Source organism: Gossypium raimondii, chromosome 10 (assembly GCF_025698545.1).
Source record: "Gossypium raimondii isolate GPD5lz chromosome 10, ASM2569854v1, whole genome shotgun sequence".
Taxonomy (NCBI): Eukaryota; Viridiplantae; Streptophyta; class Magnoliopsida; order Malvales; family Malvaceae; genus Gossypium; species Gossypium raimondii.
The window spans coordinates 19,485,150-19,498,984 of NC_068574.1; the positions used below are offsets into that span (position 1 = coordinate 19,485,150).

The 13,835-nt window shown below is 34.6% G+C and overlaps 1 long non-coding RNA gene across 1 annotated transcript; it reads right to left on the reverse strand.

Moving 5' to 3' along the window:
- Positions 1-517: 517 nt before the first annotated feature.
- LOC128033699 (uncharacterized) lies at positions 518-10,721 on the reverse strand. The gene is made up of 2 exons (XR_008189678.1): positions 10,536-10,721; positions 518-1,160 (listed from the first exon to the last, which is right to left on the reverse strand). It is a non-coding gene; the product is annotated as an uncharacterized LOC128033699 (long non-coding RNA).
- Between the last annotated feature and the right edge of the window lie 3,114 nt (positions 10,722-13,835).

A 13,835-nucleotide genomic window follows, 5' to 3' on the forward strand; every position in this document is an offset into this window, starting at 1 on the left:
TGGAAATTAGGGCTGAAGTGAGTTTTTTATTTTATTTTATTTGTTTTGTTTAAATAAACATGCAAAACGACGCCGTTTGGGGCCTTTCTCAGTGGCCTCAAAATGGTGTCGTATTAGCCGAGACCCAATGACCCGACCCAAACAGGATTAGATCCGCGCGTTCTGGGTTCGCAAGGGTTATTTGCGCATTTGATCCCTGGGTCTTATCCCATCATTTCAATTTCATTTTCGTTATTCTTAAATCTTCCCCGTGTATTTTGAATTTATTTGAATCCTATCCAGATCCAAACGCTGCGTCTTGAGGGTGAGGGATTATTTTACTTTTTCGTCCCTTGTATTATGCGCGTGTTACTTTTTGACCTAGTGGACCTTGTTTAATTTTGTTTCTTTTCCTTTAAATTTGGTTTCACTTTCGATTTAGTCCCTTTTGCATTTTTATTATTATTAAATTATTTTAGTTATCCTGGTTATCATCATTATTGTAAGAGCCCATTTTTGCCCGGCCCGAGCCCAAGTATTAAAACCAAAAACTAATAATGAAAACATATATATAAAATAAATAAAATGTCCACTTAATGTCCATTTACATCTAAAACCCATACCCAATTACATCAACCCAAATCAACCTAGCCCAAAACCCTCTCTAAACTCAGTTCTAAGCCCAGCAAACCAACTCGGCCCAATACACTATGGCCCGATTTTAAAAAAATTCCAGAAACACCTAGGGTTTCTGAAATCCTTTGCGCAACAGTCAAGCCAGGCTCTGCTTCGTGCGTGCTGCACCACTGCCAAGCATCGACCTCCCCCACGCGACTCCGTACACTCCAGCTGGACTCCTCCGTACCCGCGACAAACAACAAATCGACAGCAAAATGCAACAAACAAACAGCAACAAAAGGAAGGCAGAGAAAAAGAAAAAAAATTGTATTCATTTTCTTTTCTTTTGTTTTTTCAGGTTATAAAAAACCCAAAGATGTACTGAAAGGGGGGCTTTTTTTCCCTTTTTTACGCATTCAGAATACAAAGAAAAAAGATTGAAAGGTGACTTTCGGTTTTACTTTTCCATTCGCAGATCGTCCTCTTTTTCTTTCTTTCTTTTTTCGCCTTACATTTATTGATTATTTACTAAAGAAACAGTTAATAATAAAAGAAAGACGTACCTAGTAACCCCATCCTCTCCCTCTGTCGTCATCGGAGTTGAGTGGGGGTTGGAGAGTCTGAGGAGAGGTTTCGTCGAGCGGCGCATAGGGAGTTTTCGTTTAGGTTTTGTTTTTGATGAAAGTGTTAGGTCTTTTTTTAGCTTTATTTTAGTTTTAAGCACAGAGACTAAAATGTCGCCGTTTATTGCTAGCACAATGGCTTCAAAACGACGTCGTTTTGAAGACCCGATTCGAACGGTGACCCGATCTGGGAAGGATCCGCGCATTATAGATCGGGTGGTATATTTATTCAACAGGCCCTTCCGTGTTTACTGGAATTGTGATTTAATTTCTTTAATTGTTTGCAATTTGTACCACATATTTGATTCCGATTCCATTTGGGTCCAATTTTAAACGGCGCCGTTTGCTACGAGTGGTTTTGAATGTTTTGATTTTGCGCATAATTACAATTTTACTCCCTTATATTTTTGGTCGATTACCAATTTAGTTTATCTTTATTTTTCCTTTTATTTCTATTTGTAGTGTTTTATTTTTATTTTTATTTGAATTCCAATATCATTTTTAATCCCATTATTATTATTATTATTATTATTATTATTATTATTATTTCTTCTTTATATTTAAATTGTGTCTTAACTTTAACTTGATTTCTAATAGCATAATTTAACATATTTTAATATTTAGTTTGACATTACCTTTAAACTTATTATTATTATAATTTTAAAATGTAATATACTATTATTTTAAATTATTAATGACATGTTTTAAATTTATCATACATTTTATATATCTATTATATATTTTATCTTCAAACTTTACATGTTACTATTTGATTTATTATTTATCAATATGTATATTTTTCTAAGAATTTGGTATAATGTGTATATATTTTAATGTTTTGTTTAGGTTATAGCTTAAAATTCATTTTGTATATTTATATGCTAAATGTTTATATAAATTTTTATACTATTTTTTAAGGTTGTTATTATCTTATTTCAAGTTTATTTTGAGCCCATGCGTGCAATTTATTTTAAAACTTTTATACGTAGGACATTTTTTTCATTTTTATTATCTTGGTGTATTTTTAAAATTGATGATAGATTTGTTTAGCTTTTGAACATCAATGTTGATATTTGTATAACACTTATTTAATTGTTTTAGTTTAAATTTAGATTGTATTTCATAATCTACATTGTATGTATTGTTATCCAATCACGTTCCTTTTACGAGAATTGTATTTTATTAAGGCACTATAGTTGTTGTATTACTTAATTCCTAAAAGCTCGATGTTCATAAGTTCTCGAAAGAATCGCGCCTTAACTTACTAGGCTTTGATTCTTCCCAATGAATTTAGATATTCGAGTGTTCAATTTATTAAAATCATTCAATTTTAAAACTAAGCATTTGAGATTTCAAAGTGTTGAATCCTAACTTACTGGATGTGACATTTTGCTATCTCGATTTTTAAAATAAAGGCAATGTTTGATGTTTAGGAACTTCGAGAAATTAAACCCTAACTTACTGGACTCTGATTTGTCGCTTGACTTAAATGACCAAACAACCTTCTCAAAGTACATGATTTTTAAATTTTGAAAATTAAAAATATGTACATAGTTTTGACGATTGAATTGTTGTACTCTAACTCACTGAGTGTAGCAATTTATTTCTTCAAAATGAGTGTATCTTATTATTTTATTTGGTTATTCAAAATTTGAACTTTAAAAGGATCGTATTTTAAAATCTTTTCAAATCCTCGGCACTAAGACATTAAACAATCAATTCGGTACCAATTTTGGGCGTTACGAGGGTGCTAACCCTTCCTCGTGCGTAACTGACTCCCGAGCCTATTTTCTCAAAATTCGTAGACCTATAATCATTTTCTAGGTGATCCAATCAAACCTCACTAAAAGATTGGTGGCGACTCCCATTTTATTTTTTAAAAGTCGATCACCATTTTTCAAATTATAATAAAAAAATAGTTTTTACAGCTTGGCGACTCCACTGGGGACCAAAATAAGAGAGTCAGGCCGTAAAATTGATTGTTTTTTATCTTATTGTCGAAAATTAAAATTTGATTTAAAAAAAACGACGATCTTCTCTTTGCATTTTTTTACATTATTACTGTAAATTGAATTTTATATTTTGTCATCATATTGCATGAAGGCTATTCTTGTCTTACCCCTCTAAGTGGGAGTGAGAAGCTACTCCTTCGTGAGGTTTTCACCTCTGTGCAGGATAGTGATCACTTTCGGGATACATCCGTACTTATGTCTTCGTGAGATCTTTATCTCCTTGCAGCCATAGGGAATTGTATTCCCCTGAACCGAACTCGGTCTGTATGAGCCTATAATGGGTGAGCATCGAGGAATCTGCTGGTTCAGGTACCTTGACTCTTTAGAGCCAAACCTCATATAGTGGACTTAGGAACTTAACCTAGGTAGAGCCACTCCAAATCTCTAGTATTTACCTGATTAGGTACTTTTTGTTTTCCGTGCTTGCTTATGTTTTGTACTAACCCCTCTTGTTGTGTTTTGATTATGATTGCATTGCATTGCATTTACATCTTAGGAAAAAGATATTGATTCAAGTCCGATTACTAAATTAGAAAGCTTGTCATGGAATACGAATTCCTTGATAAAGTGGAAAACAATACGACTGCCCGAATATATTCTGAGAAACACAAGAAGGGCGATCGAAGAGTTCATGACCTTGCTTCGTGGCCTGAGGATTCAAGGCGATCGTCTGAGAGCCCTCAACGTTCCAACCTCTTAAAGAAGCCGACGAGCCTTATGAAGACGGGTAGATGGAGGATTACGACCAAGATCAAGAAAATGAGCTAGCAATGGCATCTATTGGCGAGATTACCTCAAACGTGCGGATGAAGAAAAGGATCGATATTGTCTCTTGGAATATAAGGGCAAATCCGTACATACCTCTGCTTTATGTAAAGGAATTTGCTTTCTAGAAAAGTTTTCTAAATGTAATTGAATCAGGTTCAACGTCTCTTTAGGCATTCATTTCATGCATTTGCATTACATGCATTAAAATCCATCAAAAGAGTCTAATTGAGTAAGTTTATTTCAGCTAGTCAACCTAACACCCTTACGGTATCCAAGCAAAGACTAGAGAAATGGAACGAAGGTTGGAAAAATTAGAGTGAATGCAGATACAGATGCAGGAGCAATTGACCGAATTTCAACAGGAAATGAGAGATCAGATGCTAGAATTACAGAGATCTATGATGAGCCAGATCAACCGATTGCTAGTTGGAGAGTTAGAAAAAAGGAAAGACTCGGTGATCCACTTTGGGGTTGATAATGAGGATCTTGCCCATTCCCTAGATTATACTCCAACAAGTGTCCAAGTTCAGCCAAATGGGCGTCCACAAAGGGCACTCTTTACTATCAGATCACAACAGTATCAGACTGGTACAGCAACACCAGTGGGTTGCTTGACAGACCCAAGGTCCAATTTGAGGAACAATTTTCCTGTAACTCTTGATAACCCAGCTAAAACCAAGCAGGCGAGGGTGGAGTACCTAGCTACTACAAAGGCCCCGAGGAAGAAGGGGAATAAATGGGATAATGTGGGCAGGTATAACAAGGGCCATTCAAAACCAATCACTGCGAGCCGACTAAAGACGGAAACCACCAGACATCAGAGCCCTTTAAAACAAGAATCTGGAGTGAAACCAGGTACGGAGAAGCTCCAGTTCACACCAATTTCGATGTCATATAAGGAGCTATATCAAAGCTTGTTCGATGCGCATGTTGTTGCTCCTCATTACTTGACCCCTTTACAACCTCCTTATCCCAAATGGTACGATATAAATGCACAATGTGACTATCATGCGGGAATTTTAGGGCACTCAGTAGAGGATTGTATTGCCTTCAAAAAGCTAGTTGAAAGACCCATCAATATAGGCGTTGTCAAATTTGATTATTCATCCAGTGTAGAAAATACTCTGGCCAATCATATTGGGGATGAGGTGAATGTGGTGTACGAAGAGGTGTTGGGAAATGTTCACATCAATGACATGTCTGAAGACACAAATGAAAAGGGACCTTGTTAGATGTCCGCCCTTATAAATTTGAGAACGTTCTAAGCAATTGGCCTGCGAAAGAAATCCCTGTAGTTTTTAGAGCTTATCTAGAGTAATGTTCAGAACATTTTTGTTATTTTTAGCCTAAAGATGATAGAAATTCCTTTGTGGAAAAGGCTCATGTCTGAACGTTATTATTCTAGTGAAATACATCTTTGCGATCACTTTTGAGCCAATGTTATTTCATTCTTTTTGAATAATTATTTCTGATTATTTTATTCTTTTAGATTTTCTTCCACATCATTCATTCATTCATAATCATATTGTATTATTCATGAATTTACACATTCTTTTGTATATTCTTTGCTACTTGCTATGGGTCCTCAGATATCAATGACATGAATGACACTGCTACAGACTCAGATTTTCCTCTTGAGCGAGGCATGTGTTTAGACGGATCTCATGACTTTGGAAATGACACAGGTCGTAGCTTATCTCCGAACTTGTCGAAGATGGTAGAAGAAGAGGATAAACAGATCATGCCTCACAAGGAATCATTAGGAATTATGGGCTTAGTGAAGATTAGAATTGACCTGACCTCAAAGATGAAGCAAGACCTTGTTCAAAGATGTCTTTGTAGGATCATACCAGGACTAACCGCTGATAATGAAATCTACACAACAGCGCGATGTCAGAAATTTGCAGTATAAGCGATGCAATTCTTTGTCGGGGTAATGCCCCTCTCGTTGACTCAGCATAGCTTTGCCCATTTGAAGTCGAGTTTCTATCCCTTCAAGATGTTGTTAGATTTTAAGTTGTAGTTACACCTCAAAAGGCTCTATGAAAGAAATCTGATACCAAAGAAGGTTTTTTGCATGCAAGATGAAAGTGAAAGATCTTAGGTGGAGGACTTTATCTATAAAAACATTGATTCTGGTCGAAAGAGGATAACGAGAACTTGCCTAACCCCATGAGCTCAAAAAAAATCCAAATCCAAATCCAAATCAAAAACAAAAAAGAAGAAAAAGAAAAAGAAAAAGAAAAATCAAAATGAAAAAGAAAAAAGAGAGAAGAAAAAAGGAGAGGCCAAGGCAAAAACCCGCAAAGGACGCTTTATGACCAAAGGTGGTTTTGAGTTGAAAACCCGAAAAAGGCGACTCAAATTTTGAGCAAAATAGGGCATGTACATCACCATTATCGAAGACTTCTAATGGGCATTGCTTCCTTTTTTTTAGATCGTTAGAGGCTGCTTCATACACCAATGTCATTATATGCTTATTCCAGAGAAGATAGTATTAGAAAATACATTGAACTGGAACAATAGCACGATAGCTGAGGTCTGAAATCAATTCAGAAGCAGACAACACGATTCGTCACTGAATTTCTTGGAGATGAACATCAAGAAAATTGAAGAAAAATGACTGAGATTTGCAAGGACTGGCATGGGAAATTACCATTTGCCCTCGTTGCTTGTCGAACATCTGTACTGGGGCAACACCTCTCTCTTTGGTTTACAGGATTGAGTTAGTTTTACCTATTAAAATCCCCTCTCTCTAGGTATTAAAGTTGGAAGGATCCAATCGCGATGTGATCAGTTGGACCTAGGAAAAGGGTTAAAAGCTATTCACTAGGGTCGGATGTACCAGATGATTCAAGCCCATAATAAATAGGGTCATCTCAGAGAATTCCACGAGAGGGCTGGATGTCGAAAAAGATCCTTCCCCAACGAAAAGATTCTAGAGGGAAATGAATGTCAAACCGGGAATGTCCCTATATTGTAAAGAAGACCTTATTTAGAAGAGCATTGATCCTGAGTGAGATTGCTAGTCTTATAAACTCGGATCCAGTCAAGAAATACTTAGTAAAAACCAGCAAAGGGGACTTTGAAAAAAAATAAAAAAAGAGAAAAATGGAAAAATAAAAATGAAAAAATGAAAAAGTAAAAATGGAGAGGCTAAGGGGAAAACCCGAAAAGGGCACCTTAGGCCAAAGGGGATTTGAGTTGAAAACCCGAAAGAGGCGGCTCAAATATTGATTAAAATGGGGCATGAGGTGATCAGAGCAACTCGAATTTTGATCATATTGGGGCATGTGGTGATCTTGCTATGCCTGAATCAACAGGAAAGGATAGGCGACATCTTGGGGCATCGACAAAGCAATGTAGATCTCCTAAACACATGTCAAACTCAGAATGGTCTTCAGAAAGTTTGTACAAAGAAGTTCAAGCTGCGATATCTGGGGCACCCAATTCTCATATTATTTATATTAAATTTTTTGTTCTTGGAATACTTTTTTTCTTTTCCAAGATATACACTCTCAATCAATTTCTTTATTATCCTTCTTTTTTGGATAATTTATTCCCTTCAAGCTATGCTCAAAACCAACTTTATTCTTATCCATTGTTATGACTTTTTTTTTTTTGCAAGCATGTTGCATTGGAATAATGATTAATGGACTAATAAAAATTTCACAAATGAAGTTTTGCATATTACTTTGAAAAGTCTCTAAATAATATAGGAGCCTGAAACAGGACTATTGTTTAGAACGCACCAGGTTTAAAGGTTAGAAATTTGAGAAGGAAAAGTCTAAATTTGGACTTTCTCTTTGGATTTTGTTGTCAAATGCATTGATTGAACAAAATGACGGGTTAATGACAAAGCTTAAATAAACAAGCAAGTGATGATCATCAGGCAAGAGGAAGAGGTTACCTCAGAGAAGAGAGCCTTCATCTGCGCATAAGTCTTTGGTACGACACCCTGAGAATGGTGTAAGAAACCAGAACGATTTAGATCCTATATCCTTGAATTGTGATAAGAGAGGATTGAGGAAAAGCCACCTATTTCTACCCTTAGATTGCAGTGGGAGAATGATGGCACAAATTGTGCGCCCTAATGGATTAAACTTTAAGGTTTATAGTGGGGGGCAACCTGGCTAAATGTTTTTCAGAAAGCCAGTCAAGCAAGAAGGCGTTGTAGCACATCAGTCACAAAGCCTTGATAAATTTCGAGTAATGATAACCTAAACGGGATCATTCTCGAAAAAAATAAAACTCTGCATTCATGCAAACACTATTCACAAGTCTAGTTAGGAGCATTTGATTCATTTTGATCATGCCATCCTAATCATTAGGTATAATTAGGTTCATTATACAGGTCATGTTCCCCAGAGAACAGATCTGGTAAATTACAGATCTTGTCTCCCTAAGCAATAGCGGAGCAAATCGAAGACGACAAATCTTACCTTCAAGTTGGAGCAGATTGAAAGCCAAAAATCTTATCTCCTTGAGATCACAGCGGAGCAGATTAAAGCTAGTAATCCTATCTCCCTGAGATTACAGTGGAGCGGATTAAAATAAAGGATCTTATCTCTCTAAAGTTACAGTAGAGTAGATGGCATCAGATTGAAGCCAGAAATCTTATCTCCCTAAGATTACAGCGGAGCAGATTGAAGCTAGTAATCCTATCTCCCTGAGATTACAGTGGATCGGATTAAAATAAAGGATCTTATCTCTCTGAAGTTACAGTAGAGTAGATCACATCAGATTGAAGCCAAAAATCTTATCTCCCTGAGATTACAGCGGAGCAGATTGAAGCTAGTAATCCTATCTCCCTGAGATTACAGTGGAATGGATTAAAATAAATGATCTTATCTCTCTGAAGTTACAGTAGAGTAGATCGCATAAGGTCTTATCTCCCTGAGATTACGGTGGAATAAACCAAAGAATTACAGATTTTACCACCCAGGCGGTGCAGTGGAACAGATTAAAGCCACAACGATAAATTTTGCATCCCTGACATTGCAATTAAAAAGATTAAAGCTACAGCAGCGAATCTTACCTCCCTGGTAGTGCAGTGGAACAGATTAAAGCCACATCAGTGAATCTTACCTCCCTGACATTGCAGTTAAAAAGATTAAAGCTACAGCAGCGAATCTTACTCCCCAGGCGATGCAGCGGAATAGATTAAAGCCACATAGGTGAATCTTGCCTCCCTAACATTGCAGTTAAAAAGATTAAAGCTACAACAGTGAATCTTACTTCTCAAGCGGTGCAGCGGAGCAGATTAAAGCCACATCGGTGAATCTTGCTTCCCCGACATTGCAAATTAAAGCCACAGCGGCGAATCCTACTTCCTTGGCGATGCCGTGGAATAGATTAAAGTCACAACGGTGAATCTTGCTTCCCTGGCGTTGCAGTTAAAAAGATTAAAGCTACAACAGCGAATCTTACCTCCCAGGCAGTGTAGTGGAACAGATTAAAGCCACAACGGTGAATCTTGCCTCCATGACATTGCAGTTAAAATGATTAAAGCTATAACGGTGAATCTTACGCTCCCAGGCAGTGCAGTGAAGCATATTAAAGCCACAACGATGAATCTTGCTTCCCCGACATTGCAGTTAAAAAGATTAAAGCCACAATGGCGAATCTTACTTTCCAAAAGTTACGAGTTACAAATCCTATCTCCCTGATATTACAATGGAGCCGATCGAAGCAATTCCTATACCTTTGAAGATGCAGTAGGATGGAATGGAGTCACTTGAAGAAGAAGAGCACCAAGGTCCAAGCTCGACCGGGAAAAATTGGTCATTTTTTAGTCTTTGCTTCATTCCCGTTACACGACAATAAGCAAAGAGAAGCAAAGAGGGGCAGCTGTAAGAGCCCATTTTTGCTTGGCCCGAGCCCAAGTATTAAAACCAAATAATAATAATAACATATATATATATAATAAATAAAATGTCCACTTAATGTCTATTTACATCTAAAACCCATACCCAATTACATCAGCCCAAATCAACCTAGCCCAAAACCCTCTCTAAACCCAGTTCTAAGCCCAGCAAACCAACTCGGCCCAATACACTATGGCCCGATTTTAAAAAAATTCTAGAAACACCTAGGGTTTCTGAAATCCTTCTTGCATGATCAATAAGCTCTGCTCGCTCATACGTCTTTGCACCAACGCCAAGCATCGGCCTCCCCCATGCGCCTCCGTACACTCCAGCTGGACTCCTCCGTACCTGCAGCAAACAACAAATCGACAGCAAAATGGAGCAAATAAACAGCAAAAAAAGGAAGGCAGAGAAAAAGAAAAAAATAGAATTTGTATTCGTTTTCTTTTCTTTTGTTTTTTCGGGTTATAAAAAACCCAAAGATGTACTGAAAGGGGGGCTTTTTTCCCCTTTTTACGCATTCAGAATACAAAGAAAAAAGATTGAAAGGTGACTTTCGGTTTTTCTTTTCCATTTACAGATCGTCTTCTTTTTCTTTCTTTCTTTTTTCGCCTTACATTTATTGATTATCTACTAAAGAAACAGTTAACAATAAAAGAAAGATGTACCTGGTAACCCCATCCTCTCCCTCCATCGTCATCGGAGTTGAGTGGGGGTTGGAGAGTCTGAGGAGAGGTTTCGTCGAGCGGCGCAGAGGGAGTTTTAGTTTAGGTTTTGTTTTTGATGAAAGTGTTAGGTTTTTTTTTAGGTTTATTTTAGTTTTAAGCACAGAGACTAAAATGTCGCCGTTTGTTGCTAGCACAATGTCTTCAAAACGGCGTCGTTTTGAAGACCCGATCCGAACGGTGACCCTATCCGGGAAGGATCTGCGCATTATGGATCGGGTGGTATATTTATTCAACAGGCCCTTCCGTGTTTACTGGAATTGTGATTTAATTTCTTTAATTGTTTGCAATTTGTACCGCATATTTGATTCCGATTCCATTTGGGTCCAATTTTAAACGGCGCCGTTTGCTACGAGTGGTTTTGAATGTTCAGATTTTGCGCATAATTACAATTTTAGTCCCTTATATTTTTGGTCGATTACCAATTTAGTTTATCTTTATTTTTCTTTTTATTTCTATTTGTAGTGTTTAATTTTTATTTTTATTTGAATTCCAATATCATTTTTAATCCCATTATTATTATTATTATTATTATTATTATTATTATTATTATTATTATTATTATTTCTTCTTTATATTTAAATTGTGTCTTAACTTTAACTTGATTTCTAATAGCATAATTTAACATATTTTAATATTTAGTTTGACATTACCTTTAAACTTATTATTATTATAATTTTAAAATGTAATATACTATTATTTTAAATTATTAATGACATGTTTTAAATTTATCATACATTTTATATATCTATTATATATTTTATCTTCAAACTTTACATGTTACTATTTGATTTATTATTTATCAATATGTATATTTTTCTAAGAATTTGGTATAATGTGTATATATTTTAATGTTTTGTTTAGGTTATAGCTTAAAATTCATTTTGTATATTTATATGCTAAATGTTTATATAAATTTTATACTATTTTTTAAGGTTGTTATTATCTTATTTCAAGTTTATTTTGAGCCCATGCGTTCAATTTATTTTAAAACTTTTATCGTAGGACATTTTTTTCATTTTTATTATCTTGGTGTATTTTTAAAATTGATGATAGATTTGTTTAGCTTTTGAACATCAATGTTGATATTTGTATAACACTTATTTAATTGTTTTAGTTTATATTTAGATTGTATTTCATAATCTACATTGTATGTATTGTTATCCAATCACGTTCCTTTTACGAGAATTGTATTTTATTAAGGCACTATAGTTGTTGTATTACTTAATTCCTAAAAGCTCGATGTTCATAAGTTCTCGAAAGAATCGCGCCTTAACTTACTAGGCTTTGATTCTTCCCAATGAATTTAGATATTCGAGTGTTCAATTTATTAAAATCATTCAATTTTAAAACTAAGCATTTGAGATTTCAAAGTGTTGAATCCTAACTTACTGGATGTGACATTTTGCTATCTCGATTTTTAAAATAAAGGCAATGTTTGATGTTTAGGAACTTCGAGAAATTGAACCCTAACTTACTAGACTCTGATTTCTCGCTTGACTTAAATGACCAAACAGCCTTCTCAAAGTACATGATTTTTAAAATTTGAAAATTAAAAAAATGTACATAGTTTTGACGATTGAATTGTTGTACTCTAACTCACTGAGTGTATCAATTTATTTCTTCAAAATGAGTGTATCTTATTATTCAATTTGGTTATTCAAAATTTGAACTTTAAAAGGATCGTATTTTAAAATCTTTTCAAATCCTCGGCACTAAGACATTAAACAATTAATTCGGTACCAATTTTGGGCGTTACGAGGGTGCTAACCCTTCCTCGTGTATAACCGACTCCCGAACCTATTTTCTCAAAATTCGTAGACCTAAAATCGTTTTCAAGGTGATCCAATCACACCTCACTAAAAGATTGGTGGCGACTCCCATTTTATTTTTTAAAAGTCGATCACCATTTTTCAAATTATAATAAAAAAATGGTTTCGACAATTATCATTAGAATTATTATTGTTAGTATTATTATTTATATTAGTTTATATATTTATCTACATATTTGTTTTTGTATATACATTATTATTTTAGGTGTTAACATTTATATACGATATTATTTTATACATATATATGATTTATATTAAACCATTTTGATTATATACATGTATATATAATATATTATTGATTTTATAGTATATCTTTTATTTATTTATACAAACATACGGTTTCTTTTTTATTCTTTTCTAAAAAAAAACAAAAACTTACTTTGATATATTTTGCTTATTTCAACTTTTATATATTATTATGTATATATTATTATTTATATTATTATTAAGTTTTTCTTTCCACATGGATTCTTTATTTAAATTAATATAGATGTACGATTAAGTGTATGCGGATTTATTTTTTATAGTATTTATTTGGAATGTTGATGTCGACATTGACATAATTGAGAATATTGTTACCATGCTTGTTTGTATTTATCGATTGATTGTTTGTATTCGCCGGCGTATATTTAAATTTACGAATAATTAATTCGCATTGCACATTATTATTCTATTACATTTTATTCGCTTAAAAGGTTATATTTCATATCATTTATGTATTAAAACCAATTTATTCAAAAATCTTCAAAATACTCGAAGTTTGGAATCCTCGAGAGAATTGAGCCCAAACGTATTGGGTTCCAATTTTCCTCGTCGAATCTAAATAGTCGAAATTTTTTCAAACATACAAATTTTAAATAAAAACCCATTCTCAGGAATTCGACACGTTGTGTCCTAATGCATTGGATATGACATGTTATTTTCTCGAGACAAGGATTTTAAAAATAAAGGCAATGTTCGATATTTTGGAATTTTGTGAAATCGAACCCTAACTTACTGGGTTTTGATTTTCTCATTTGACCCAAATAATCGGATATCCTTCTCAAAATGCATAGGTTTTAAAAATCAAAGGATAAGCTTAATTTTGAGGATTTGAAATGTTGCACTCTAACTTACTGAGTGTAACAATTTATTTTTTAAAAATAAATGAGCTTTATCTTCCAATTCATTTTATTCAAAATAAAAGGATCGTATTTTAAAATCTTTTCAAAATTTCGACATTAAGACATTAAACAATTGATTCGGTACCAATTTTGGGCGTTACGAGGGTGCTAACCCTTCCTCGTGCGTAACTAACTCTCGAACCTGTTTTTCTCAAAATTCGCAGACCTAAAATTATTTTCAAGGTGATCCGGTTACACCACAATAAAAGATCGGTGGCGACTCCAATTTTCATTTTTAATAAGTCGAT